This window comes from Pteronotus mesoamericanus, unplaced genomic scaffold (assembly GCF_021234165.1).
Source record: "Pteronotus mesoamericanus isolate MK-2021 breed Mesoamerican mustached bat unplaced genomic scaffold, CSHL_Meso_final contig_50, whole genome shotgun sequence".
Classification (NCBI taxonomy): Eukaryota; Metazoa; Chordata; class Mammalia; order Chiroptera; family Mormoopidae; genus Pteronotus; species Pteronotus mesoamericanus.
Genome location: NW_026555186.1, coordinates 18,142,852 through 18,170,238, shown reverse-complemented (window position 1 = coordinate 18,170,238; position 27,387 = coordinate 18,142,852). Strand labels below are relative to the sequence as shown.

At 39.5% G+C, this 27,387-nt stretch overlaps 1 protein-coding gene and 1 pseudogene across 1 annotated transcript in view; one reads left to right on the top strand and one right to left on the bottom strand.

The window, feature by feature from the left end:
• Positions 1-2,143: 2,143 nt before the first annotated feature.
• LOC129074732 (DNA-directed RNA polymerases I, II, and III subunit RPABC3-like) lies at positions 2,144-2,629 on the bottom strand (annotated as a pseudogene).
• A 2,235-nt stretch (positions 2,630-4,864) lies between these two features.
• ELOVL7 (ELOVL fatty acid elongase 7) overlaps positions 4,865-27,387 on the top strand; it is a 74,074-nt gene continuing 51,551 nt past the window's right edge. Inside the window, exon 1 of the mRNA XM_054578227.1 lies at positions 4,865-5,003. The gene's annotated coding sequence lies outside the window, so the exon portion shown is untranslated. The remainder of the gene's footprint in view (positions 5,004-27,387) is intronic.

The following is a 27,387-nucleotide window of genomic DNA, read 5'->3' as shown; positions in this document are numbered from 1 at the left end:
TCTCATGTCAGTGTGGGGATTGGTTGAAAAGGAGCAATGTGCAAAAGCAAAGAAACCAGTTAAGAGTCTGTTATAATCCAAGCAAGGGATGCTGGTAGCAGCCTCAGGGTGTTGGAAATATTCAGAAAGGCATAGAAGGGAGAAGAGTTGGAAGAGTTTTCACTGTATGCCTTTTTGGTGGGTAAGGCATATGAATGCCTTACCCATTCAAAAATAGTAATTTAAAACAATTACAGATGGTTTAAAGATTTAAATTTAATAAGGAAAAATCATAAATTTTAGAAAGTCAAAAAATAGGTATATTTATGACTTCAGAAAAAGAAAAATTTTAAAAATAAGAGGCAAAAAGCAGAAAGCATAGGAAAAATATTGATAAATTCAACTATTTTTAAAATTATAAATGTTATAGATTAAAAATTTTAAAGCCTAAGAATAACAGACATTCTCATAAAATAAAATATAAGTCCTATATGGAGCAAATATATTATAAAATATAACCAAAATAGCACAAATCAACAATAAAAATATAAATAATTCTATATCAAAATAAGCAAATGACATGAAAAGCGCGCATGTTTAGATCCAAGGCCATATTCTCCACCTGTGCACCACACCCCACCGCTCTCACCTACTCAAGGACATCATAACAACAGTTGTCCTCCCTTCCAAGCATTAGTAGCTTTTCCTTCTCTACTAAAATTTTTCCAAAATATACAAACAAACTTTAAATGCCATCTATTCAAAAAACAAAACAAAACTCCCTGGAGCCAATTCCCCCTTCCTGCCATTACCTCATTTTTTTTGCTCCTTAATAAAACAAAATCCTTTATAAAACAATGGTGAATTGTCTGAACTTGTTTTCTCCCATTTCTCTCTCCCCAGTTACTCTTGAAACTCCCTCCATTCAGGTTTTCACTCCTTTTTTCCTCCAAACCTGCTCATGTGAAGCCCCAGTGACTTCCATATTGCTAGTCAACAGTCAATTTCTGGTCCTCAGCTTACATCATTTGACACAGGTGATCACTTCCTCTACCTTAAAGCACTTTCTCCTCTTGCTGTGATAAAAGTGGATTATTGTTTAGCAAATAATCATTCTCCTCACCCTTCCACTGTGGGTTGAATATGCTTTCCTACTCCAATTCCATGTTAGATTTGGCTAGGTGACATACTCTAGCCAATAGATTATTAGCCAACTTGATGCGAGCAGAGGCCTTAAATGTGCTTCAGTGATATGAGCAGAGGCCCCAAAAGCTTGTGAGTTTGGACTGGCTCTTGTACCCCAGCTATCTACCATGAGGAGATCTTTTTCAGGTGGCTGCTTTCTCTTTAGCCGCGGCTCCGGCATGAACACACATGGAACAGATTTAAGCTCAGTCTGCAACCTAAAGCAGAGCCCCTCAGCTGAGCATAGCCTAGGTCAGGTGAACTGCCGCTAAACTGCTGACTTGTGGGCATAATGAGTATATTGCTATAAGCTACTGAGCTTTTGTTATGGCTGATATGTTATGCAGCATTATTGCAGCAATAGCTGACTTGACCCACTTGTCTTCCAGGATACATCACTCTCATGATTTTATTCCAACCTCATTTTTGTTCTCAGATAGTTCTATTTACTTCCTGATCCCTCCTCATTTCCCTTGACCAGTTAACACTGGAGTTCCCCAGGACTCAGTTCTCAAACCCCTAGGTGAGCCTTAGTGCTCTTAGCCATTCTCATCCCATACTTTTAAGCATTATCTGAAAGCTGACTACTCCCAAATTTATATTACCAGCTCCTACAGAGCGGTATAACCAACTGCCTACTTGACATTCCTACAAAAATATCTAAGAGATATCTCAAATTAAATCAGTTCTTCAAACGATTCCCGATTATCCCTCTCCCAACTTTATTACAGTCTCTTTTTTCTAAGGGGAGGAAAAGTCTGAAAAAGTAAACTTTAAAGAATCATACACACAAAATAACTTCTGACTTATTTTAAACCTTTCCCCTGGGTCTTTCACAGGCAAGTTGGTTTCCCATGGAGTGCAGACCACCTAACGATGCACCCACAGTGGACAGTGAGCCATCCTCTCCTGAAGTCCTGAAGAGGTGAACAACAGCAACTGCTGCTCAGGCTTAAACAAACATCCTTGACCTGAGTGGTTAAGCAGCAAGGTTGGCTTTCAAGGTGGCCCAGAAGGCCAGATTCTTCCTCAGCAGATAAACTCTGGAATTCACTTCAAATCCACGCAGGAAGTTGGTTGGTATCACCCTGCAGCCTCAGGAGCAGGCCCCCAGAGCACACATAGGCAGAGAGGCGTGTTGCCACTTCAATAGAAATTTCATCTCCCTTAACGCTGTATGCTTCCCCATTCTTTACATACTCAAACTGGTTAGCCCTGGAAGATCTATCATCTGCGGGGTTGTATTCACCATCATCCAGGGTACCCTCTTGACACAAGGTATGGCTATGACCATCCAGAACTTGTCTCTCAAGTCTACAGGGCAACTCTGAATGTCTACATCTAATATAAGGTCCATCCTGAAAGATTCACTCTCACAAATCAGTCAAGACACTCAGTCAAACTTCTTGCCCTCCGGGTCAATGTCTTCCTCATCAAAAATATCTTCAGACAGGATGCCTGCCATGGTGAAAGTGTCTTGAGAGTAGCACGGGCTTAATGCACGACCACGTCTAGGGATACGCATTCCCCGTCGAGTGGACGAAAGCTCTCATGGTCTTTCTCTTCTTAGTACACAGCAACTCTCCTTCCAGTTGCTCAAGGCAAACACCTTGAAGTCATTCTTGACTTCTTTTTCCCTTTTTCGCACCCTATATCAGATCCTTGGGAAACCGTGTTCATATTAGCTTCAGAATATATTTTAAAAACCTGATTACCTTTATAATTACTAGCCTGGCCAAGCCACTTTTATCTCTTATCTAGATTTTGCAAGATCCTCCTAATCATCTCTGCTTCTGACTTTTCACCTCCCATCCCTTCCCCAGCATATTCTCAGAAAAGCTCCCCGGGTGCTCCTTTTTAAAATTTCAGTCAGATGATGTCATTTCTCAAAATGCTTCCCTTACCTCTCTGACCATACTTATTACTACTGTCCTTAATCACTCCAATTCAACCACTCTGGCTTCCTTGCTGTACTATGAACATGCAGATCCCAGGCATACCCCAGGGCCTTTAGCCTTGCTGTCCCACGGACTGCAATGCTGTTAACTGGATGGACACACAGGCTTGCTAACTCTCCTCTTTAAAACTTTGGCTCAGTGCCTCCTTCCATTGAGGTCTTCCCTGAACACTTTAACACTGCAGCTCCCCACCTTGAGAGTCCCTCTCTCCATCCCTTCTTCATTATTTTTTGTAGCACTTAACCACAACACAAACACTGCATACTGTTTACTCATCTGTGGACTGTCATCCCCAATAGGATGAATGTGCAGTCCACAAGAACAGGATGTTTTTGGCTTTTTTATTGTCTGTTGAATCATCAGGACTTGGAACACAGTAGTATTCAATAAATGTTTGTAAAATGAATGAATCCATTTGACCTGCATATTTGAAATTTCATAAATATATATAGATTGGTAGGTAGTGACAGACTCAAAGGAAAAATATCATTAAGCAATTGTCTCAAATTCCCAAAGGATTTCCCAAATCTACTAAACAAACTTTTTATGATGAAAGCAAAGTTTATCTAAAAGGAAGGAGAAATCCTTGACTTCAAAGATTCTCTTAAATTTCTTTCCTGTTTTTTAGCTTTCCTTTTAATGGCTACTCTGTGTGTTCTCAAAGTTTTACACAAGACAGTTAAAACTTCTTGTTCAATGCAGTAGGATTGGGCAGTGGAAGGCAAACCCTGTGAGGAAAATATGCTCTGGCCCTGAGTGTCCTCCCTACCCACCTTCTCTGGTAATTTTGACCCTTTTGTTGTGATTCCATGTTTAAAGCTCATAGCACAAACCCACAGGCCACAGGTCACGCTTGTGAGGTGGTTGGATCAGGACCGCAACCTCTCAGGCTATTTTTCAGGTTTCTGGAAGATAACTCAGTTCCAGTTCTTGGTTTTGCTATTAAAGTCGGTAACTTCTTGGGACCCCTATTTTGCCTTCCAGCTATTGATGCCATGATTCCAGAACGCAACAGCATTTAAGAGGACCATAACCTGAAACAGGCCAGGTGAGTTTAAAAAATAATGGAGTATTCTCACCCCGCTCCCCAATCCAACAGTAGCAGATGAGGAGGAAGTTTGGTGGACTCTGTTTCCTGCTGTTACTAACCAGTAAAGTAGTACTTAGATTATATATAATTTGCTCCACAGGTCCCCCACAACTCCCCAATATTTGCAGCAATTCTCTTAGTAAGTAGAGGATGAAGCTGACCCAAATTGGGCCTGTCATCCTGGTTGGGCCTGGCTTCCATTTCAGATAAGAATTAGTCCTGCGATTAGCCTTTTCAGGACCAGGCACGCCCTTCTCTAGCCCTTTCTGCCGCCAGCCTCATCCTCAGACTGATTTTCCTCATTTCAGATTTTTCTACAGTTTCATTCCTCAGTCATGCCTGCTGACAATTTTCACACTGTTCATGTTAAGCCTCGAGATGACCTGGGTGATGGCATTTGTGCTCAGAAAGAAATGTAATTAGTCCATCGGCCAGAACCCGTACCCTAAAGCGGCCAGCAGCGTCCCGTCCTGGGCCGCGCTCTGAGCGACAGGTCTCGCGGCGAGGAGCCCGGCCGTGGCGGGGACAACCAGGCGCGCGCCGCTCCCGGCCGCTCCCTCCCGGTGTCTCCGCTGCTCCGCCCACCGGTCCCTCGCGGTACCTGGCGGGCGGGGGCGGCGCTGCACGGCGTCACGCAGTGGAGTGAGAGAGTGGGCAGGTGCCACTTCGCAGGCCTCCTTCCCTTTTTCAGCTTAGTCGGTAGCCGGCGCTTTAGGGGCCGCTGTGAGGAGCTCGCGCCATCACCTTCTACTCTCGCGCGCGCCGGGCGCTTGGGCTCCGGTCCCCGCCGGGTGAGTGCGGGGCTCTGGGCCCGTGGGCTGGGGCCAAACTTTTGCAGGAGCGGAGAAGAGATGGGGGAAGAGAGAGAGAGTACCCGAGGGAAGGGGGTCGGGAGCAGCCGGATGGAGGAACTTGAGCGCTGCGCGCGGAGAGTGGGATACGGGTGCCGGAGACTCGGGGAGCCTGGCAGGGCCATCTCTGGGCTCTGCTAGGGGAGGGGGCTTCGGAAGTTCCCGCACCATGGCCTGCAGCGAAGAAGGCCCTTCCCGCTGGAGGGTGAGGCCCCCGTGTTCACCTGCGCGTTCCCTGGGAGCCCCCCGCCTCCCTCAGCGTCCCAGAGGGACTGTGGTCCCCCGCTGTCCCGGGGCTTTGCGCCTCCCACAAGCGTTCCCACGCGGCGTGGGTCCTGCTTTTCCGGGCGGGAGGGCAAAGGTGCTCGCTGATGGGACCGGGAGAGAGAAGGACCTGCACGACCTTGACCACCGAGGTCACTTTCCCAGCTCCGGAATCTGGTCTCCCTAGCTACCCTCCAGAATCTCGAGTCCCTTTTCTTTCTGCTTCCTTTCCCGATGGGGCGCTTTCGTGTCCTTGACATCGAAACGAACCTGGGGCGCTGCTCTTGGAGCAGGGCGCCGCCTCTAGCTCCCGGAGCTGCATCCTGTCCAGCAGCTGCTGATGGCCTAGGAGAGGAGTGACGAGAACAGAGCCGTGGAACAGGTCGTGCCGGAGAGGGAAATGGGAAAGCTTTTTGTTTCATCTTTCGAGATAGCTTTCGTTAGGAAATGGGCCTCTCCCCGTAAACAGTCAGTGCTGATTCAAACTTGCCGGATGCGGAGACAGCGCTGTTTCGAGCTCCCTGGAGCTACTTGGCCCTGGACGGGTCAGGTCTCTACCCCGTCCAGCTCCCTGTGTGGATGGGGATACCAGTCCCACTTACTGAAGAATAGTTTTGGCCAGCCAAGTCTTTTCCTTCTTGCTGCGGAATCCCCTTGGAAAGCAATTTCACTTAACCCTATACTTGCAGGTTACTCTAACTCCTGTGAAAGTCATCGATACTTTGCGGCTGTCTCCGTCTTCTTAATGCTCACTTGCTTATTAATCCCCTTACTTTGTAGTTTCTGCTCCTACGACTGGCCAGAAATTGTTTTCCCCAAGGTCACTTGAGGACTAAAAAAATCTTTTCCCTCCAGTGGCAGATATTCATCGAGTGCTTTAAGTGCAGGACACTGTTCTAAGAACTTGTATTAACTCTTAGTCCTCTGAACAATTCTGTAAGGTAAATGATAATATCCATCACTTTACAGATGGAGAAACTGAGACAGTAGCTTGCCCAAGGGCACAGGACTAGCAGGAGGGGATTCCAACTGCGAACCTGTGGTCCAGCACTGGGGCTGTTAACCCCTGCGCACTGCCCACCAAGAGACCCCGTCTTGGTCCTTGTTTTCCTGAAGTACTAGTCTGTGTCAAGCATCAGTCATCAGACTCCCTTTCTAAGGTCCCTTTTTTTTTCTTCTAGTGTCGCTTTGTACTAGTTTGGATTCTTCTTTTCAAGATTTCATAGAACTTTGTTTCTTCTGTTACCACTTCCACTCACCTGGCTTAAGATTCTGTGCTTTTGGTGTGTCTTACTCAGTTTATGTGTAGCATCTCTCACTCGGAGCATATATCATATTACGTTTGGATTTGCCCTGCTTTGCCCAAAGCGTTTCTAGTTGACATAATTTCTGTCAAGGGCCCCCTCCATTTCCCTAGTAACCTAGGTGCCAAAATCCGTGGTCTTATCTCCAATCACCCACCACTCAGGAAAGAAATCCGTTCAACTCTTCTCTTGTTTCTTCCTTCTAGCCTTTGCCAGTCTCCCTCTTTCCCATCCCTGAACACTCATTTATCCACCTAACATGCCATTTTCTACTGTTGGTTGTCTCCTTTTGTAAATGTTTGATGTCCACGAAAAGATTATAAACATCTTCATTCAGGCCTTAACAACTAGTAGTTACTTGATCAATGCTTGCAGAACATGATCAATATGCATTAAGATTGCATAGATCAGGTGGGTTTGCTGGCAGTAGAAAACTTAGGAATTTTTAAGCCAGGGTTTACAGGACATTAAGGAGTTTGCATTGGTAGACATGGGGAGGCTGGCAGACATTGCAGAAGAAGAGGGCAGCCTCTGCCAACTCCATCGCTGCGACGGGAACCCAGCTCCTCCTGGCTGAACATTACACTCAGAAGTGTAATGAAATAGGACCGTATTGGCAGGAAAGCATGAATCCTAATCTTAGCAAAGTAGAATATGAAATCACAGTAATTCACTGAAAAATAACCCCACTTTTATTGAAAAATATAACACATACATGAAAGTGCATACAACATAAACGAAGAGATTGCCACATCAGATAGTTTTGGCTGTAGAATGACTGCCTTATTCTGGCAGTAGATGGGATTGTGGGATAAGACTGCAGACAGACCAAATAGGTGATGTGAGTCTGGGTTAATCCCGAGAGGCATGGTTGAGAACGAATTGGCTTTGCTTGGGGAGGTTTGAGGAAAGAAAAAAAACTGGAAGGACATACCAAAATGGTGAAATTGGGGAGTCAAGAAGAGAGTTCTAATCCACCGAACATACTTCTACCACAATGAATATTTTTTCAATTTTACTGTTGTCTCTCTCCTGTTTTTTAATGCATGTTTTCCTACATCACTCCATATAGAATTTTAGTATTTTGTGTTTTCCATATAACAAATAGTAAGCATTTTCATTTTATGTAATCTCCAAAAGTCCTGTTGTTTGCATTATATTACAGTATTTACAGTGTGATTTACTTAACTAGTTTTCTGTTTGTGGACAGGTACATTAGCAGCCAATTTTAAACAACCTTAGTTACAGAAATACTTATCTTTGCAGATAGATCATTGAACGAATTGTGGTTTGTTTCTGTATGATAGCTTTCCAGAAGTGGAATTACTTTGTCAACAAGTATGGTCATTTTTGTGGTTCTTACTACACCTTGACAGATTTCTCAAAGAGAATTTAAAAACAGAATGTATGTGTTGCGCCTGCTTTTTTCTCTCTGAAGCAACAGCAGTTCAATTCATTGCGAACAGTTTTGCATATTTGGTGCTGCGTCGGTTTCCTGGGGCTGCTGTAACAAAGCACCACAAACCTGGCAGTGTAAAACAACAGCAATTTATTGTCTCAAAACTCTGGAAGAGAGAAGCCTGAACTCACAGTGTTGACTGTGTTGATTACTTCTGAGGGCTCTGAAAGAGAGTCTGTTGCACGCCTTTCTCCTAGCTTCTTGGTGACAATGGCAATTGTTGCCTTGTAGATGTGTTACTTCAGTATCTGACTCAGTCTTCACATAGCATTCTCCCTCTGTGTCTGGCTTCACATGGCTGTTTTCTTATAAGGACACCAATCATATTGGATTAAGGCATGACTTCATCTTAACTAATTACATCTGCAAAGAACCAATTTCCAAATTATGCCACAATCTGAGGTACTTGGGGCTGGGATGTGAATATATCTTTCTGGGGGTGACAAATTCAACTCATACTAGGGACTGGGGTAGACATTGGGATGTATATAAAAGGAAGCTCTCTTGTTCATTTTTACTGAACTTTTTGGGGTGTCATTGGTTAATAAAAGTATATAGGTTTTGGATGTACAATTTTATAGTTGTTCACCACCCAGTATTGTATTGTGTGTTCACCATCCCAAGTCAAGTCTCCTTCCATCACCATTTACTCTCCCTTTATCCTCTTCTACCTTCTTCCTCCCTCTTTCCATCTGATAATCACTATACTGTGGTTGGTGCCTACGAGCTTTTTGTTTTTTATTGTTTTTTCCCTAATCCCTTCACCTTTTTTCATCTAGCCCTTTAATGCCTCCTCCCCACTGACATGTGTCAGTCTGTTTTCCGTATCTATGAGTCTCTTTCTTTTTTGTTTATTTTGTTCATTAGATTTCACATATAAGCGAAATCATATGGTACTTGTCATTCTCTGACTGGCTTATTTCATTAGCATAATACTCCCTAGGTCCATCCTTGCTGTCCCAATGGGTAAGATTTCATTTAAAACATTTTTTTAATTGATTTGAGAGAGGAGGGCGGGGAGAGAGAAAGAGAGGGAGGGAGGGAGAGATATGGAGATCCTTTTTTATGGCTGAATAGTATTCCATTGTATAAATGTACCACGGCTTTTTCAATCCACTTATCTACTGATGGGTACTTGGGCTACTTCCAAAACTTGGCTGTTGTAAATAATGCTACAGTGAACATGGGATGCATATATGCTTTTGAATTAGTGTTTCAAGTTTCTTTAGGTATATCCCAAGAAATAAAATCACTAGGTCATAAAGCAGTTCCATTTTTAATTTTTTGAGATAACTCCATACAGCTTTCTACAGTGGCTGCCCCAATCTGCTTTCTCATCAACAATGCATAAGGGTTCCCTTTTCTCCACGTCCTTGCCAACAATTGTTGTTTGTTGACTTACTGATGATAACTGTTCTGACAAGTGTTGAGGTGATAGCTCATGTGTTTAATTTGAATTTCTTTGATGATTAGTGACATTGAGCATCTTTTCATATGCCTATTGGCTATCTGTATGTCTTCTTTGGAGAAGTGTCTATTCAGGTCATTTGTTCATTTTTTAATTGGGTTGTTTGTTTTTGTGGTATTGAGTTTTAAAAGTTCTTTGTAAATTTTGGAAATTAACTCTCACACCTTATCAGATATGTCACTGGGGAATATGTTCTCCCATTCAGTGGGTTGTCTTTTCATTTTGTTGATGGTTTCCTTTGCTGTGCAAAAATTTTTTAGTTTGGTGTTATCCCATTTGTTTAACTTTTTGCCTTGTTTCCCTTGCCAAGATGATATGTGTATATTAGAAAAAATATTGCTATGAGAAATGTCTGACATTTTACTACCTATGTTTTCTTCTAGGATTTTTATGGTTTTGAGTCTTACATTTAAATCTTTAATTCATTTCAAGTTTATTCTTGTGGATGATGTAAGAAAGCAGTCTAGTTTCTTTTTTTTTCCCCATATCTGTCCAATTTTCCCAACACCATTTATTGAATAAACTATCTTTGCACATTGTATGTTCTTGCCTTCTTTGTCAAATGTTAACTGACCATAAAGGCATGGGTTTATTTATGGGCTCTCTATTCTGTTCCATTGATCACTATGTTTGTTTTTATGTCAGTACCATGCTGTTTTGAATACTATGACCTTGTAGTATAGTTTCATATCAGGTAGTGTGTTTCCTCCAACTTTGCTCTTCTTTGTCAAGACCGCTGTGGCTATTCAGGGTCTTTTGTGGTTCCATATAAATTTTTGGAATATTTCTTCTAATTCTGTGAAATATACCATTGGTGTTTCGATAGGATTTGCACTGAATCTATAGATTGCTTTGGGTAATATGGCTTTTTTAATGATGTTAATTCATATTATCTATGAATATGATATATGCTTCTGCATTTGTGTCTCATTCAGTTTTTTTCTTTGGTGTCTTAAATTTGCTGAGTACATCTTTGGTTAAATTTATTTTTAGGTTTTTTTTTAATGCAATTGTAAGTGGGGTTGTTTTCTTTGTTTCTCTTTATGATTGTTCATTATTGGTGTTTAAAATGCAACTGATTTCTGGATATTTATTTTGTGTTCTGCTACTTTACTGAATTTACTTATTAGTTCTAGTATTTTTTAGTGGAATATTTAGGGTTCTTTATATACAGTGTCATGTCATCTACAAATAGTGACAGTATACTTCTTTCCTTACAATTTGATTGCCTTTTATTTCTCCTTCTTGTCTGATGGCTGTGGCTAGGACTTCCAGTACCATGTTGAATAAGAGACAAAAGTATACATTCCTGTCTTGTTCCCGATTTTAAAGGGAATGCTTATAGTTTTTACCCATTGAGGACGATGTTGGCTGTGGGTTTGTCATATATGGCCTTTATTATGTTTAGGTATGTTCCCTTTATTCCCACTTTGCTGCAAGTTTTTATCATAATTGAATGCTGGATTTTATCAACTGCTTTTTCTGCAGCTATTGATATGATCATATGGTTTTTATCTTTCATTTTGTTTATGTGGTGTATCATATTTATTGATCTGTGGATATTGTACCAACCTTGTATCACTGGAATAAATCCCACTTGATCATGGTGTATAATCTTTTTAATGTATTGCTGGATTCAGTTTGCTAATATTTTGTTAAGGATTTTAGCATCTATGTTCATCAGGGATTTTGGCCTGTAATTTTCTTTCTGTATAAAGTCTTTATCTGGTTTTAGAATTAGATTATGCTGGCCTTGCAAAGTAAGTTTGGGCATCTTCCCCTCCTTTTGAATTTTTTGTAATAGTTTGAGAAGGACAGGTGTTAGGTCTTCTCTGAATGTTTTGTAAAATTCACCTGTGAAGCCATTCAGTCCAGGGCTTTTGTTTGTTGGGAGTTTTCAGATTACTGCTTCAATTTGATTTGTTGTAAACTGTCTATTTGGATTCTCTGATTCTTCCTGATTCAGTTTTGGAAGATTGTATATTTCTAAGAATTTATCCATTCATCCTTGTTGTCCAGTTTGTTGGCATATAGTTGTTCATAATTTTTTTTTTATAGAATTCTCTGTATTTCTTTGGTATCAGTTGTTACTTCTCCTCTTTAATTTTTTATTTTATTTATGTGGATCCTCTATTTTTCTTGATGAGTTTGGTTAAAGGTTCGTCAACATTGTTAATCTTTTTAAAGAACTAGCTCTTGGTTTTATTGATCTTTTGTATTATTTTTTTAGACTCTATTTTGTTTAGTTCTGGTCTGATCTAAGTATTTCCTTTGACCTTTTTGTTCTTTCTCATGTTCCTTTAAATGTGAAGTTAGATTTTTTATTTGAGATTTTTCTTTCTTGACATAGGCCTGTAATGTTGTCAGGCCTATGTCAAAATTCCCTTTTAGGACTGCTTTCTCTGTGTCCTATAGATTTTGGGTTGTTGTGTTCTCATTTTTATTTTTTTCAAGATATCTTTTAATGTATCTCATTTTTCACTCAATCATTGTTTCATAACATATTATTCAGCCTCCATGTCTTTGTGTGTTTTTCAGTTTTTTTCTTGTGATTGATTTCTAGTTTCATACCATTATGGTTAGAGAAGATTGATATAATTTAAATCTTCTTAAATTTACTGAGACTTGTTTTGTGTCCTAACATGTGATCTATCCTAGAAAATGTTCCATGTGCCCTTGAAAAGAATGTACATTCTGCTGCCGTATGGTGAAATGCTCTGAAGATATAAATTAAGTCCATCTGATCTAGTGTGTCATTTAAGGCTCTTGTTTCCTTGTTGATTTTCTGTATGGAAGATCTATACATTGATGTCAATGGGAGTTAAAATTCCCTACTATGACCGTATCACTGTCAGTCTCTCCTTTTATACCCATTAAGATTTGGAAAGCCCCCATTGAAGTTGAAGAAGACTTTTTAAAAATTATTTAATTGTTTATTCTCCTTGGTGTGATACATGTGCAAACATCAGATTCAAGATATGAAAGAATGCTATTTGCCAAATAATTCTAGAGCATTTGTAAATATGTTAGCATGTTAAATTGGGAGATAATACTGAATTTCAATAACATAATCATATAACTTGGAAAGAGGTATGCCATAAACATATTTTTAGAGAAAAATATATCTTAGATGTGTTTCTGTGACTCATCCAATTTGGACCACAAGTTATAAGAATGTTGAAAACGAAAGCAAATTTGGCACTTTATAAGATTGATCTTCTAAAAAAAATTGGCATGTCCAATTATTCCTCATTGATTTAAATATATTAAAAGCACATATTATTAAAAAGCCCATTGTCAAGTAGTTATCATTTTTTAAATGGCAGAGGTAGGTACACCATCATAAATATTTCTGAACAGACTATTACCCAGATGAAATAAATTATCATATACCTTATAAGCCTGCATGTTAGAGACAAGTCTTCATCCATCTGGAGAAGCAGCCACACAGGCCACATACACCAGCAGCCCAGCTTCTGTGTCCCCTTTACCATAAGGTAATAGAGCCAAACCTATCTCAAGTTAGGGAGTTTCAGAAGTGCGTATTCAAAAAACACTGAGTGTCAGCTTTTTGTCAGCACGATGCTAAAGCCAGTCCAGTTCTGTGTGGGTTCGAGGGAGGAACCAGACTGTTCCTGTTTAATTACATGCGTTAAACAGGAGCAGTCCGGTGTGATAAAGAGTGATTAACACAGATGGTGTCGGGGAAGCCAAGCAGTGGAAAGCAGACAGAGTTGTTCTTCCGAGGTGAAAGAAGGAAGATTGGGAGTTAGGGCTGCAGAGAAATGGGGCGAGGGCAGAACATCAGATTTGGGCAGAGAGAATGCGGGTGTTATCAGAGAATCTCAAGTACTATAAAATCACCGCAGAAGAGGGAGTGAGATGAGGCTGCCTAGGTACGCACGGGCTGGGGTACTAAGAGTCTGGTATGACCTACTGAAGATTTTGGATTTTATCCCAAAGCTAGGTCCAGGAAACTGAATTAGATCCAGTTTAGTCTGAACTTCAGTGCTGATATGCCCATGCTTTTATGACTTTGAATATAGCACTTTTGACCTGAATTTCTGATATAGGCATGGTTTTTTAAAAGCCTTTTATTTGAGAGGTGATCCTAGGGAGTACCAGCGGAGGAAGGGAAGGGAAGCAGGTCTCTGGGAACTTAGAGACTTATAAGAAGGTGAGGGTCCTGTTAAGATTTGTATTTTAAAATTATCCCTCTGGCATCTACCGCTTCACCTCTCTAAAACCTCTCCTCCTCCCATTGGAGGCTCTGTCTCACTTCTCTCTCTGATCTGGAAAGGACAGCCACCTTCCTTGCTTACATTTGATGAATCGATTATCTCGGTTTTCATAACCCTTCTGGAATAGAAAATAAACTGCATGGGCGTCCTCTGTGCCACATGCTTATAGACTGCTCATGCCTGCATTTAAGATTTAAACCTTTAGGCTGACCGTCATGAGGTGAAAAGTTTTGGTACCTTTGAGGTATCGGTCACAATTGCAGGAAGATGCTTGGAAGATACAGATCCTCTGAAGCCAGTAAGGTGTGCACCCAAATCCTCAAAGCACACATGGCTGCAGAAAAGGAAAGAGGGTACTCAGTGCTCAGATAAAGAAAAAGCAGAAAGAGTGAGCACCATTCTGTTTTCTTTTCTTTCCCCTTGTATACTACGAGGATTATTGTTAGAAGTATTCAGCCAGAGTTGCAACCCGGGTATAATTAAAATGTTTAGGCTCTTCTCCCTCTGCATACTGACTCTGTAGGTTGATATTTTAGAGGCTGTAGGGGACACTAGGACTATGATATATGTGACAGTTTCGTATGGGCATAAGGGCAACCACAATTGTAAACTTACTTAGACTTGTTAAGGGTCAGGAGTAGAACTGTGAAATCTTCTAAGGATTTGATAGTAGTTCCTCATCTAGATACAGCTTGTCCTTCCTCCTCCTTTCTGCCGCATATTTCTGGTTTTTGTTTTAATGGCAGATTTGTGATATTTTTGTTTGTTTATTATACTTAAATGACACTAACAAGGACAGGACAGAAGTAAAAAGGGCTTGTATTTAAGGGTGACATATCCTAAGTCTGTCCAGGGGCTTCTCTGCTCACTCCCCTTTGTACCTGTGTTGGATTCTGTGGGCCAAAAAAATTTGTCTTAGAAGCAAACCAATAAACAAATGAATGCTGACTTCACATGTTAACCCCTCCACCGTTTATCATTCAGTTAGCTAGACGCACAGGCCTGTGCCTTCAGCCTCTTTGAAATTCTGACAGATGTGACTTTAACTTGAAGAAAGAAGGTAGAAATAACATTCTTAGGAACCGAGAGTCCAAGTACTGATTATTCAGAAGCTTAAAGTGAGTCCCTGAGTAAACGTAGAATAGAACTTAAAAAATAAAATTGTGAGAATCACTATTCATTGTTCAAAGGGAGAAAAAAATGGGTAGTAAATATATTTAATAGTAGTTAATAAAAACATATTAACAATAGTATAAAACAGTCAAATATATTCAATATGTTGAATATAGGCACTTGCCATTTCTCTAGATAAAAAACAGCTGGGTGTTGGTAACTGCATGAGTTCACCCATTCGGCCAGTCGATGAGTGAGTCTACGCGCTTCATTTCCCCGTAAAGCAGGCTGAGTGCTGCCCGGGCTGCTGTAGCCGGTTCCGTGTTCCAGCTGCTGGGTTACTGGCTCATCAATACTCTGTCTTATTTATTGCAAACCTGTTTGTGCCAGTTACACTTATTATTGTAAATTAGATAATTTAAATAAGTATATAACTCTATGAAACATAAGTGTAAATGGAAAGAGTATTATTGTTTCTCTGAAAGGAGAGTTGAATTATTTAGGAAGATTCCATAAAAGAGGGATTAAAAAAGTGGGCAGGAAAACTGTGAAAAGATTGGAAGGAAAATTATAAAAACTTGGAAGATAATATTCCAACCTTGTTTTACAAATTGCTTGTTTTTGTTTTTTAGTTTTTAAACCACTTAGAAAATTAAAGCTGGAATTTGTAGAAAATAAATTATGAGTATGGTTTATACAATATTAGGGTGGTATTTCTCTTCAAGGTTACTTGAAACTACTTTGGAAAATTGGGGACTTAATGCATATTTATATGTTTTAAGGTTAAGTCAGTGTTTATGGTATGTATATAATTTTTTTAATTCTTTACTGTAAACAGTATTTTTGATTAACCAGGAACCAGTCAAAATTACCGCGGCTATTAGTCTGACAATAATAGTTTATGTCATAGCATAGAAAGTAGTCAGAACCTTTGCCTTTGTAGATATTCTAAGGAAGTATGTTAATAAAGACAAAGTGAAATTTGACGTTAGGAATGTAAAAAGAGTACATGGAGATTTCTTTTTCTTTGCTAAGCAAGCCATGCTAATGAACTCATACTCCTTGCTTTAAATTAGGCTTTCAGCATTCATGTAACATTTAAGTTTATTTTAATAATGTGAACTAATATGTAGAACCTAGACCTGGTTGATTCCTACCTCCCTTAAATGACTTCCATAAACACTGAAAGCAAAAATATGTTGTCATATAGCATTAACTAGAGTCAATTAAACTCAATACATTTCTTAGTGCTGTTAAAGTAACAGGCTGAATTGGGCAAAATAAAATTTATTCTAGATTCAAACTAATTACAGAAGTATTGTAGTTATTTTCTAAAGCTTTACAAGTTAGTAAAGAAAAAGACAAATGATGAAATGAGAAAAATAAAAGTACATTTTATAATAATAGCATTATTGGACATTTGCCATATGCTAGGAACTTTGCTAATTTTTACATATACCTTATCTCATATATGCTTCACAAATACTGTTTCCATTTTATAAACAAAGAAACTGATGCATGTAGAAGTTAATTAACTTGCCCAAAGTCATGTGGCTAGTATGTAACAGAACTGAAATCAGATCCAGTTTAGTCTGAACTTCAGTGCTGATGCGCCCATGCTTTTACCACTTTGTAATACAGCACTTTTGAGCTGAATTTCTGATATAGAGAGGTTTTTTTTAAAAAATCCTTTTATTTGAGAGGTGATCCTAGAGAGTACCAGCGGAGAAAGGGAAGGGAAGCAGCTAGTACAGGGTATGTTAATGAAGATGCCACTATTACTACTGCGGAGACCTGGGCTTCACTCCCACTACAGCGTGCCTCAGAGGTATCCCGCCTGTGAGCAAAGAAGCGAAACCTTTCCTGGCATATGAGTATGTAGACAATTTTTTAAAGGTAGCTTTTATGTTTATTAATAACCAATACCTATTTAGTGGTTTACAATTTATAAAATTACATGCATTATCTTTTAAAATGTTTGCATTCCTCTTATAATATTTTTTAAAATTAAACTTACCGAGTGACATTAGTTAATACATATGTTTCAAGTATACCATTCTAGTAATACATCATCTGTATATTGCGTTTTGTGTTCACCACTCAAAGTCTAGTCTTCCTCCGTCACCGTATATTTGACCTCCCTGACCCTCTTTATCTTCCCTTCATAACCCTCCCCCCTCAGGATTATCATACCCCTGATAATCACCCTTCTGTTTTCTGTGTCTGTGTGCTTATTTGTGTGTTAAAGTGTTTCTAGGTGGAAAGGACCTTAGAGGTCATTAATGCCCACCTCCTCTTTTATAAATGAGGAAACTAAAACCCAGTAAGGCCAAGTCATTTGGCCAAGATCACAGGCCTGCTTAGTGTGCAGAGACCAGAAGCATGTTCTGATTAGAGTTCAAGTGCTTTTCTAACGTACTAATTATTTTTTCTTTGTTAGCCTTAACTATGAATATGCTTTAATACGGAATTTTTTAAGTTCCTACATTGCCCCACCTATTCCTTTTCTATACATAACAACATTAATTACTCCTCATACTCTACTGTAGAATTTGAATGGGGCAAGGATTATACTTCCCCCATGTTACAGGTGGGAAACCAAAGCTCAGAGCAATACAATGGTGTCCCTAGTCCTTTGTGTTGTAAAAGCTAACCCATGTGTTATGAAACCTAACCCTGAACCATGACTGAAAGTGTAAAATGAGAAAAATACATTATCTTAGCAAAGATGACTAAACCATCCAGCCAAGTTGAGCTCTCTCATCTACCAGCCCTTTCTTGTCCTCATTCTCTGCTATTAGACAAAGTCCATCCCCTTTAGGTGACTGCCTGAGGATCTCTGGAAGTAGCGGGGTTAGGGAGGTAGGCATGAGGTCAATGGAGAGTTAGTGCCCACTACTTTGCTGAGCACCTTCAAAAAAATCTGTTGATCCCCCAGTTTGGTCTTCATCATTTTAGCAGTAGGTGGAGCAGGGATAGGTTGTAGCTGTCTCCCTATAAACAGGCAAATATATGCTGCTGCTACTGTTTCTACTCCTTGTCTTTCTTGGCCTTTGTATATCATGAAAAAAACTTTTGCATGTATCATCTCAGCTATTTTTGCAGTTCTGGGTGATAATGTGCTCTGAACTCAATTCCAAAGACCAAGAACTCTGAGACATATTATAATTGAAATGCCAAAGTTTAAAGATAAAGAGAGAATCTTAAAAGCAGTGAAAGAAAAGCAGTGAGTTACCTACAGGGGAGTTTCCATGAGAATGTCAGCTGATTTCTCAAAAGAAACTTTGCAAGCTAGAACAGATTCGCAAGAAACATTCAAAGTTATGAAAAGCAGGAACTTACAGCCAAAATTGTTCTACCCAGCAAAGGTATCATTTAGAATCAAAGGGCAAATAAAGAGCTTTCCAGGCAGAAAAAAACTAAAGGAGTTCATCATCACCAAGCCATTATTGTATGAAATGTTGAAGGGACTTATTTAAGAAAAAGAAGATCAAAACTGTGAATAGTAAAGTGGCAATAAATACATATTTGTCAACAATTGGATCTAAAAAACAAACTAAGCAAACAAGAAGAACAGAATCATGGACATGGAGAGCATTTTGATGGTTGCCAGGTGGGAGGGGATTAAGAAATACAAATGGGTAGTTACAGAATAGCTGTGGGGCTGTAAAGTACAGTATAGGAAATGGAGTAGCCAAAGAATTTATAGGCATGACCCACAGACATGAACAATTGTGTGGGGATTGCCTGAGGGAGTTGGGGGTGCCTGGTGGAGGGGGCAAATGGGTAAAACTGGGACAACTGTAATAGCATAATCAATAAAATGTAATTTTAAAAGCTATTTAGGAAAGACATGAAATAATTATGCAAAAATACTTAATAAAATTTACCTTACTATATGTTTGAAAAGGATTAGTGTTTAATGTTGATGTTGGAATTAGGCTTATAATATTGACATGAACCAACTATATAGATTTTTCTCCAGGCTCTAAGGACATAATCAGCATAGATAATTGGACCCTAGAAAAGAGGTATCTCCTGCATCCTTGGTAGTTTTCATATTGGTGGTCCTTTTCCTCCAGGAAGAAAAGTTTCTGGTTTTTAAATGTTAGATCATTATAAACTCACTTTTGAAATAAACATTGACTATAGACACGGGAGATGTAAAAATCTAGAAGTCACCTCCTCTCTTCATTTCTTTCGTTACATCCTGCTGACATCCAAATCAGCAGCAGTCATGTTAGCTGTGTCTACAAAATGTATCAATAAGCTCCTAATCCTACTGTCTCCCTACAATTCTCTACCGAGCAACCAAATTAATTTTTAAAAACACGTTCGATTATGCCATTGCTCTGCTTAAAAGCCTCTGATGAGAGATTCGGTTTGCAAGATGTAGAGCCCTAGGGGTGGACGGGGGTGATGACTGCACAACGGGGCGCATGTATTTAATGCCATTGAGCTTAATGCCATTGAACTACACTTCAGTGTGGTTAAAATGGTAACTTTCTGTTAAGTATATTTTATCATAATTTAAAAAAGTCATACTAAAATTTTAAAAAAGCCCCCGATGGCTCTCTGTTGCACCTAGACTAAAACCCTGGCTCTTTAATTTAGGCCTCAAGCCTCTGCCTACCCACTTTTCCAAGCCATCTAGTATCCTTCTTCCTCTTGTGTCCTGCTCCCTGTCCCTCCGACAGAGTGTGTTTGTTCCTGCCTCCTGGCCTTTGCCCTTGCTGTTATCTCCTCCAGGATCACTGGGCGCTCACATCTTCTCGTGTTCTAGGTCTTTCTGACTCCTCTTCTGTTGCAGTCCTCTTTCCTTAGTGACCCTGTCCACATCACTCTCAAGTTTCATTTCTTTGTAACTTTTGCCACTGTTTGTCTTATTTATGTTTGTGTTTCTCTTTGTTTACTTGTGTGTCTTCTCACAAGAAAGTCAACTCCGTGAGAACAGGGATCTTGCTGTGTGTATTCCTAGTGGCAAGAAGGGTGCTTGTTACATAGTAGGTGGCCAGATATTTATTGAATACAGGAATGGGGATCTGGTCCCTTCCCCCAAGGGCCTTGCACTTTCTGATACTGTGTCTCAGGAGCTCTGAGTTGTGGTTGTGGACAAGGGCTTTGAGAGCATCTTGGCTAAGTCTCACATAGTTCTGCCCAAAATCAAAGATGTAGGGGAGGAGGAGGAGGAAATGATGTTGGAGGCAAAAGAGTCAAAAACACATGAGCTGTTTCCTTTCATTCAAGGATGGAAAAACACATGAACTCCTTCCTCTCATTCAAGGATCCTTCGCCATCTAAAAGAAAAATAAGAGAAAACAAAAATATAGCTACATACCAGTATCTGGGCATGAACCCTGCCCAAGCTAAGCTTAAAATGAGAAATGTGTAAGATATCGTATATCGCATTCTCAGAAATGCCTGACGCCTCTAGAACATTTGCTCTTAGAGGGTCCATTATGAGCACTCAGTTGTATTAGTCAATAAGATTGTCTTGCCAAAATGGACCAAAACCTTACCAAGCTTTTTATCATTTCAGAATTTTCCTCTCTGGCATGAGTTCCCCAATGACAATCAAAACTCACCCTTTCCACCCTGCTGTCATTCTACAGGTAGTTTTGTGGATTCTGGGACTTTCATGGACATATTTTTCATCAGTATTTTTCAAGGTAAACAGAAAAAGGTATCGAGATTTACGATATAGACATATTTTCTGTGCTTGACATGGGAAATCCTACTTCTATATAATCAGCAAAATCTGATTATTTCCTGGCTATGGTAATAGTATATCTGATTTTAGAAATACAGAAAACTTTTAACAAGAAAAAACAAAAGCTTGTAGCAAATAAGAAAATACATTACCAGTAATCCCACCACTGTCGACGTAAGAAATGTCCAAATCTAGACATGTAGAGAAGTTTTTATAAAACTTTTTTGAGCCATACAGATCTCATATGCTCCAGAGAATAACAGTTTTACAGCTTCTTTTTTGCATTTGAAATTAAAAAGGGGACATAAGGAAGACTGGAGAGAGCAAGGCAGGTATTCTTTCTGGTGTTTCAAAGCTGTGTTAACTGTGTGAACTTAGATGCCAGAGAACAGTGGTTGGACTGGCTTAAAACTTTCACTAAGGAAATTTTATGCCTGGGGCGTGACCCCCTACCTGCCTAGTTAGGGCTTTATGGTCAGATCACTCTGTGAGGTTACTTTTCATAGAACCCCCTTTCTCGTACTCACCACCAACCAGAAATTACCATGGTAACATTTTGGTAGATTGCTTTGTAGTCTGTTTTTGTTTTTTTTAAGGTTGTCAAAGCTTTCCTTAGAAAAAATTGGGAACTATTTAAGTGAAGAAATAAAAACCATCTCTTAGTGTACTTAAAAAACAAACTCCAAACGACCTTATAAGCATTTTCAACATGGAAATTTTATTTCTTTCTAAAAACTCATATTATGGAAATTCCCAAACATTTAAAAAAGTAGAATAATATAATAAACTGGATGTACCCATTACCCAGGCTCATGGCGAATCTTATTTTACCTGTAAACAGTTCAGTATGTCTCCAAAAGGACTTAATAAAAATTACCACAACACCATTCTTACACCTGAAAAGTTAAAAGTAATCCATTAATGCCATTAAATATCCAATCAATAGGAAAATTATAAAAAATAAATGTAAATCAGATGCTGACTACAGGGTAGTAGTACAGAGTATTCTTGGCTAATAAGGTGATATGCAGGCTAGTTAACAAATTCTATAAACAGTCACAAGGAAACATTAAAAACAACAGAAATTCACTTAGTGTTTATCTCATATAGATAAATGTTAATGTTATTAAGCAATCTGACAGTTTATATTTTAATAACTTTGCTATGTCTTTATTCCCAGTGTTTAATTTAAAATGCAGTGTCCACCTATAACAAATGAAATTTTAAACTCTTAAGCATTTTGGGGGCTAATAAAGAGGGAAAGTGTGAATTTGAGTTCATAAAAGTCAGCAGTTATGCATGTTCCCATAGGTCCCATACTGTGATACATTTAATGCATTTTCCTAAAATGATAAATACTTTAACTAAAGAGGAAAACAAATGATATGTTAGGCATGTGCTCTATTAAATTTATGAAGCAGAGCAAATCCATTTATACTTAGGTTTTATTTCAGTAGTAGAAACTTTCATGGTCTAAAGGTATGTGAATACTTTTAAAGGCAAAAAAAAAAAAAAAAAAAAAACCCAGAGAAAATCCTGAGGGTCTGAATAATTTACTCATACTAGTTATTGTGAGGGTGTTATAGAGAGACCTCAGGAAAAAGCAAGAAAAGTTTACTTGACTGAGAGACTAGTTTTCAGGAATCAGAGTAAGAGGGGATGGTAAAGAGTAAAAGGAGTCTAGTTAGTGAAGTCTGTGATCAGGAATTCAGTTTGGCTCCATTACAAATTTCTGAAAAGAGAAAGGACCTGGTCAGAGTGGCTTCAAGCTGCCTCATTCAGGCTGCTCGTCACACTGGCGAGTGGAAAGGAAACTGGGGTATGAAAGAGGGGAGGTTGTATCGGAGTCTGTAGATGGAAAGGAATGAGAAGGGCAGAGAAAATGGGGGGGAGGTGAAGAAGAAGGTCTGGATAAGGGAGGGACAGGAGGCTAAGGTTTCAAGCCTGAAAACGTGGGTGGATGGTGGTGCCAAAGTGGGTCTTGGGGAGACTGGGTCGGGGCAGTGTTTTGGCTGAGATCCTGAAAGCTGCTTTATTTCTATTGCCAGTTAATCAATGCAAGGGAAGTGAACAACTTAACACATTGATTTGTAAGAGTTGAGACTTTTAACTAAGGTGGCCTCTTCTGGGCAATTCCTTCAGAATGGGGGGGGTGCACATTTAGAGACTAAGAAATTATTGAGATGGTCAAATATCGGTGATTAAAACTCATAATGGTAGCCAAAGTCAGAATAACTAGAATTTTTCCCTGGCCTCCTCCCTCACAAGGAGGAAAATCCATGGAAATTATTTAAATAGCTCATGTAAACTTAACTATAAAGACTTTGCGTACTGGGATAAAGGTAAACATTTATAAACCTTTGCCATGGCCACTTTTATAGGGCAGCCATTGTTTTAATCTTACATTATCTGCAATTTCTGTTTGCTGATGTTGAGCTACTGTTTGAAAGGGTCAAAATAGAGGGGCTTATACTGAAACCATATTGAACTAAAATGTATTTTTCTATTCATAAAAATAGGGGAAATGTTAGTCTTTCTGCATTGTTGTTCCTGGAATTTTTCATTCAAAATTACCTAATTTAAAAATTAAGTAATAGTATTTGGCAATACTATACTTTATTATAAATGTATTTAAATACATTATGCATTAAATCAATTTGACTACTAGTCTAGAAGTGTAATTATACTTTCCTGGGGAAAATGTTTTCTTTGGTTAAAATAACCAAATGATAAATTTTGGTCTTAACTGGATATGTAGATATGAAATAAATACAAATCCTCTGTTCTAAATCTGTGTTCATTTTTAATTTGTTAAACAAGATTGAGATACTTTAATACCAATCACTTTAATAGGATTTAAGAAGGCGGTATAGACACAGGAACAGTGTGCTAACTTAGAGGCCATTTATTATGAAGTTTTAAGACCCAGAATAGTGATGAAAAGCAGTAAGAAAGCAGAGACATTGTCCCTGAGCAGAGAAAACAGTGTCCCAAAATCCACTGAGTAAGTCTGTGCTCAACCCATAGGGTGATCCTCTGGTTTTTAATCACAGCCCATTTAGCGTTATTTTAAACATCTGTCATCTTTGGTTATCTGATTTCCTATCCCACAGCACATTAGGGACAGCAATTAGAATGAATGGTATCTTGTAGAAACAGTGTTACAGCTGGTAACAGTGTAGTGGCTAACAAGCTGAGAGAAGACTGGAATTCTACTTTAAAAAAAATGCAGGTATTTGAAATGCCTAGCAATTTGGGATTGTTACCTTGTTCTTAGTTTTTATTTATTTTCTGCTTTGGAATTTTTTTTTTTTTGAATTTTTTTATTGTAGGGCAAAGGTCCATAGACCTAGACATGGATAGTACCAGAGGACACTGTGTGATACTATTGCTCTTTAAAAAAAAAAAAAGAAAGAAAAAAGAAAAGACTTTATTTATTTATTTTTTAGAGAGAGGGGAAGGGAAGGAGAAAGAGGGAGAAAAACATCAATGTGTGGTTGCCTCTCGCACACCCCCTACTGGGGATCTAGCCTGCAAGCCAGGCATGTGCCCTGCCTGGGAATCTGGCTTTCCTTTGGTTTGCAGGTGGGCACTCAGTCCACTGAGCCACACCAGCCAGAGCCTATTGCTCTTCATGGTATCCCCAAATCACCCAGAAAAGTTCTGCATATAAGATGATTGAAATCTTTCAAAAAATGTTTTTATATTTTTCTATCAGAAAATTAAATTTAAAATTAAAATTATTGTACCTGCAGATAGACATTTCAATGATCTAAAATACTTCTGTGAAACACTGTTTTCCTGGACGAGGCTGAATAAATTAATTGTACCAATAATAGAAAGAAGCAGGATGAATTAATTCAATTGTATTATTGGTTATTTTTCGTATCTATGCTTCCCTTTGAGAGCCATTTGTTCCCCACCCCCTTTTTATGGACTTACCTATATACTAATTCCCATTCCTACCTGCACTGAATCTGTTACTGGCAGTTCTGACTTGTTTTGTCAAGGTTTTGAAGCCAGTTGATTCTCACTCTCCCTCTCATTCTTATAGTTCTTGGTTACTGCCTAAAACAGAAATCTCTTACTAGGTATTATAGCCTCTTTGTTGTTTCTTTCTACTGTTGACCACATGTTGAGCTCTGTCCTTTATCCCTTGAAATCCTTGTTCCAGTGCATTCAAACTCTTACAACCTCAATCCCAATATCTTCCAAACCAAACCTTCCACCCCAAGCCCATACGCTGCCTTTGAGAAGGCTTATCAACTCATCTATATAACAAATATCTGAGTGTCTGCCATGTCCCAGGTCTTCTCCAGGTGCTAGAGAGGCAGCAATGCATAAAACAGAAAAAGACCCCTGTCCCAAGGAGCTTATATTTCTAGTGTTATCAGGGAGTGGGGTTTCAGACAATAAAAAAAGTGTAGAGTATTGATAAAATATATCAGCCATGAAAAACAGAGGCATTTATTGAAGAAGATACAAGAAACATTGGACATAGGATAATGATGCCTCAGTCCTCTTCAAAGTAGGCACCTTGGGACCTCACACAGTTCTCCCAGTTGCCATCAGCTGCCCTGTTGTATTTTCTTGAATCTCATCAATGGTCTGAAATCTCTTCCTTTTCAAAGGTGATTTTAATTTTGGGAAAAGCCAGAAGCCACACGGTGCCAAATCTGGGCTGTAATGGATGTGAGTCACCTGAGTGATTTGATGTTTCTCCAGAATCTTTGTATGAGATGTGATGCATGAGTGGGCACGTTGTGTGATGAAACTACTAATCACCAGTTGCTTGTCACTGTGGCTTTCTGAATCATCAAATAGTTTCTGTGGAGGATGTTCAAGCTTAATGCAAAATCGATGCAAATTTGTTGCTCTACTCACTCAGTCATTTTGAATACAACAGCCACACAGTACACATGCTCACTCAATGGCATCTACTGCCCCCACTGACGAGTACAGTGCAGGTGTCATTGTTCACTCATGCACATTCCAGTCCACTCTCCTTGCCTGCCAGGTTACATTGATCTCTCCTAAACCATTCTCATTCTATTAACAATGGCTGGACTTTTTCCAGACAGACCTTGTTATGTCTGATGATGTTATATAATGTTATGTAATGATGAAAAGTGCTGTAGAGAAAAATAAAGCAATAAACCTAGGAAAGTTCCTGTTGGTGGAAGAAGTGAAGGTAACATTTTAATAGATCTGAAGGAAGTGAAACAGTTGCCAATGGCAGATATCTGCAAGAACAGAATTCCAAGTTGCGGAAGTGGTTTCAAATGCTTTGAGGAAAGAGCATTTCTGGTGTGTGCAATTATGGGCAAGGAGCTCAATGCACCTGAATCCTAGTAACAGAACTGAGAAGGAGGTAAGGCCTTATAGTTCATTATAGGAACTTTGACTATTAGTGTCAGTACGATAGTGGGAAGATATTGGCACATTGTAAGTAGAGAAGTGACATGATTTAGGTATTTTTTTGTTTTGTTTTGCTTTGCTTTTTCTTTAATGTGAAGAATACATTGAAGGGGGACAAAGGTAAAATCAGAGACCAGTTGAGAGGAGACTGCAGTGATTCAGGTAAGAGAGGTCAGTGGCTTGGACTACCATCAGAATGAAGTGCAGTTGGAGTCAAGAAAATATTTAGGAGAGAGAGTTGTCAGGATTGGGGATGGGTTTGATGTAATCCACATGTGGATTCCTTCTTCCTTATTAACCCACCTGTGTCCTGCGCTTCTTTCTCTTTTCCCCCCTTGGAGGACAAGGGGTCACCTTGCTCCATTGGAAGAAGAGCACCCCCTGACAGGGCTCTGTTTCCCTCCCCCTCCATTTCTCCTCTAGACTCTTGGTTGTTTCTCCTGTTTCTGTTGCTTCATCCTCTCACTATAGAAATGCTTAAGGTTTTACCGATAATGTTGTAGCTTGATTTTGTACCTCCTTCCTCTCTTCTAGCCTTCACAAGCAGACCTCTTGAGAGTGACCTATTCAGTGTCTTGTGTTTCTCACTTGCTTTGATGTTTTGGCTTCTGCTTGATTGTGCTGCTTAACTTTCCTCAGGTCACAGGGCCTTCCAGTTTCACTTGAGCCAGTAGGGACCACTCAGCCCTGTCACACTGGACCCATCTGTGCATTTGGCTGTTTTTATCACAGTCTCCTTCAGAATTTCCCCCAATCTTGTTTCTGTTTCTGCATGTACTCAGTTCGCCTTGTGTCTTGTTGACTCTTTTTTCATCTGCTTTGTAAGATCCCCTACCTCAGCCTACCCCTTAAATCATAGCATCATTCAAGGGTTTGTCTTTAATGTGTAATTTTCCCCCCATTCATCCATTACTGTGGTTTTGATCACCATCTAGATGTGAAAGCTTTCAAAGTCTGTATCATTAGATACCTGGACCTTCCCAAGTGCCTGCTCAGCATCTTCACCTAAATGTCTCACAGGTTTGTCACACTGAAATTTGTGAATTCCCTGCCCCTTCAACCTTTCCCACTTTCTTTTCCTTATTTCATCTGGTGACATCACCATGCACATGGTGACCCAAACAAAACCAGAAACTTTAGTTATGCTGTCCTGTGCCTTTTTCCTGTCTAGTGAATCACCACGCCCTTCCCATGTTGCCTCCTGTGTATTTCTTGCCTCTGCATCTGCCATCACTGCACATTCCAAACTACCTCTGCCCATGAGACCTTTTCTCACTGGGATGATGGCAGTTAAAGTCTTGCTGGCCTCTGTTCCCTCAAGCTGACCTCCTCCCTCACATTCATCCT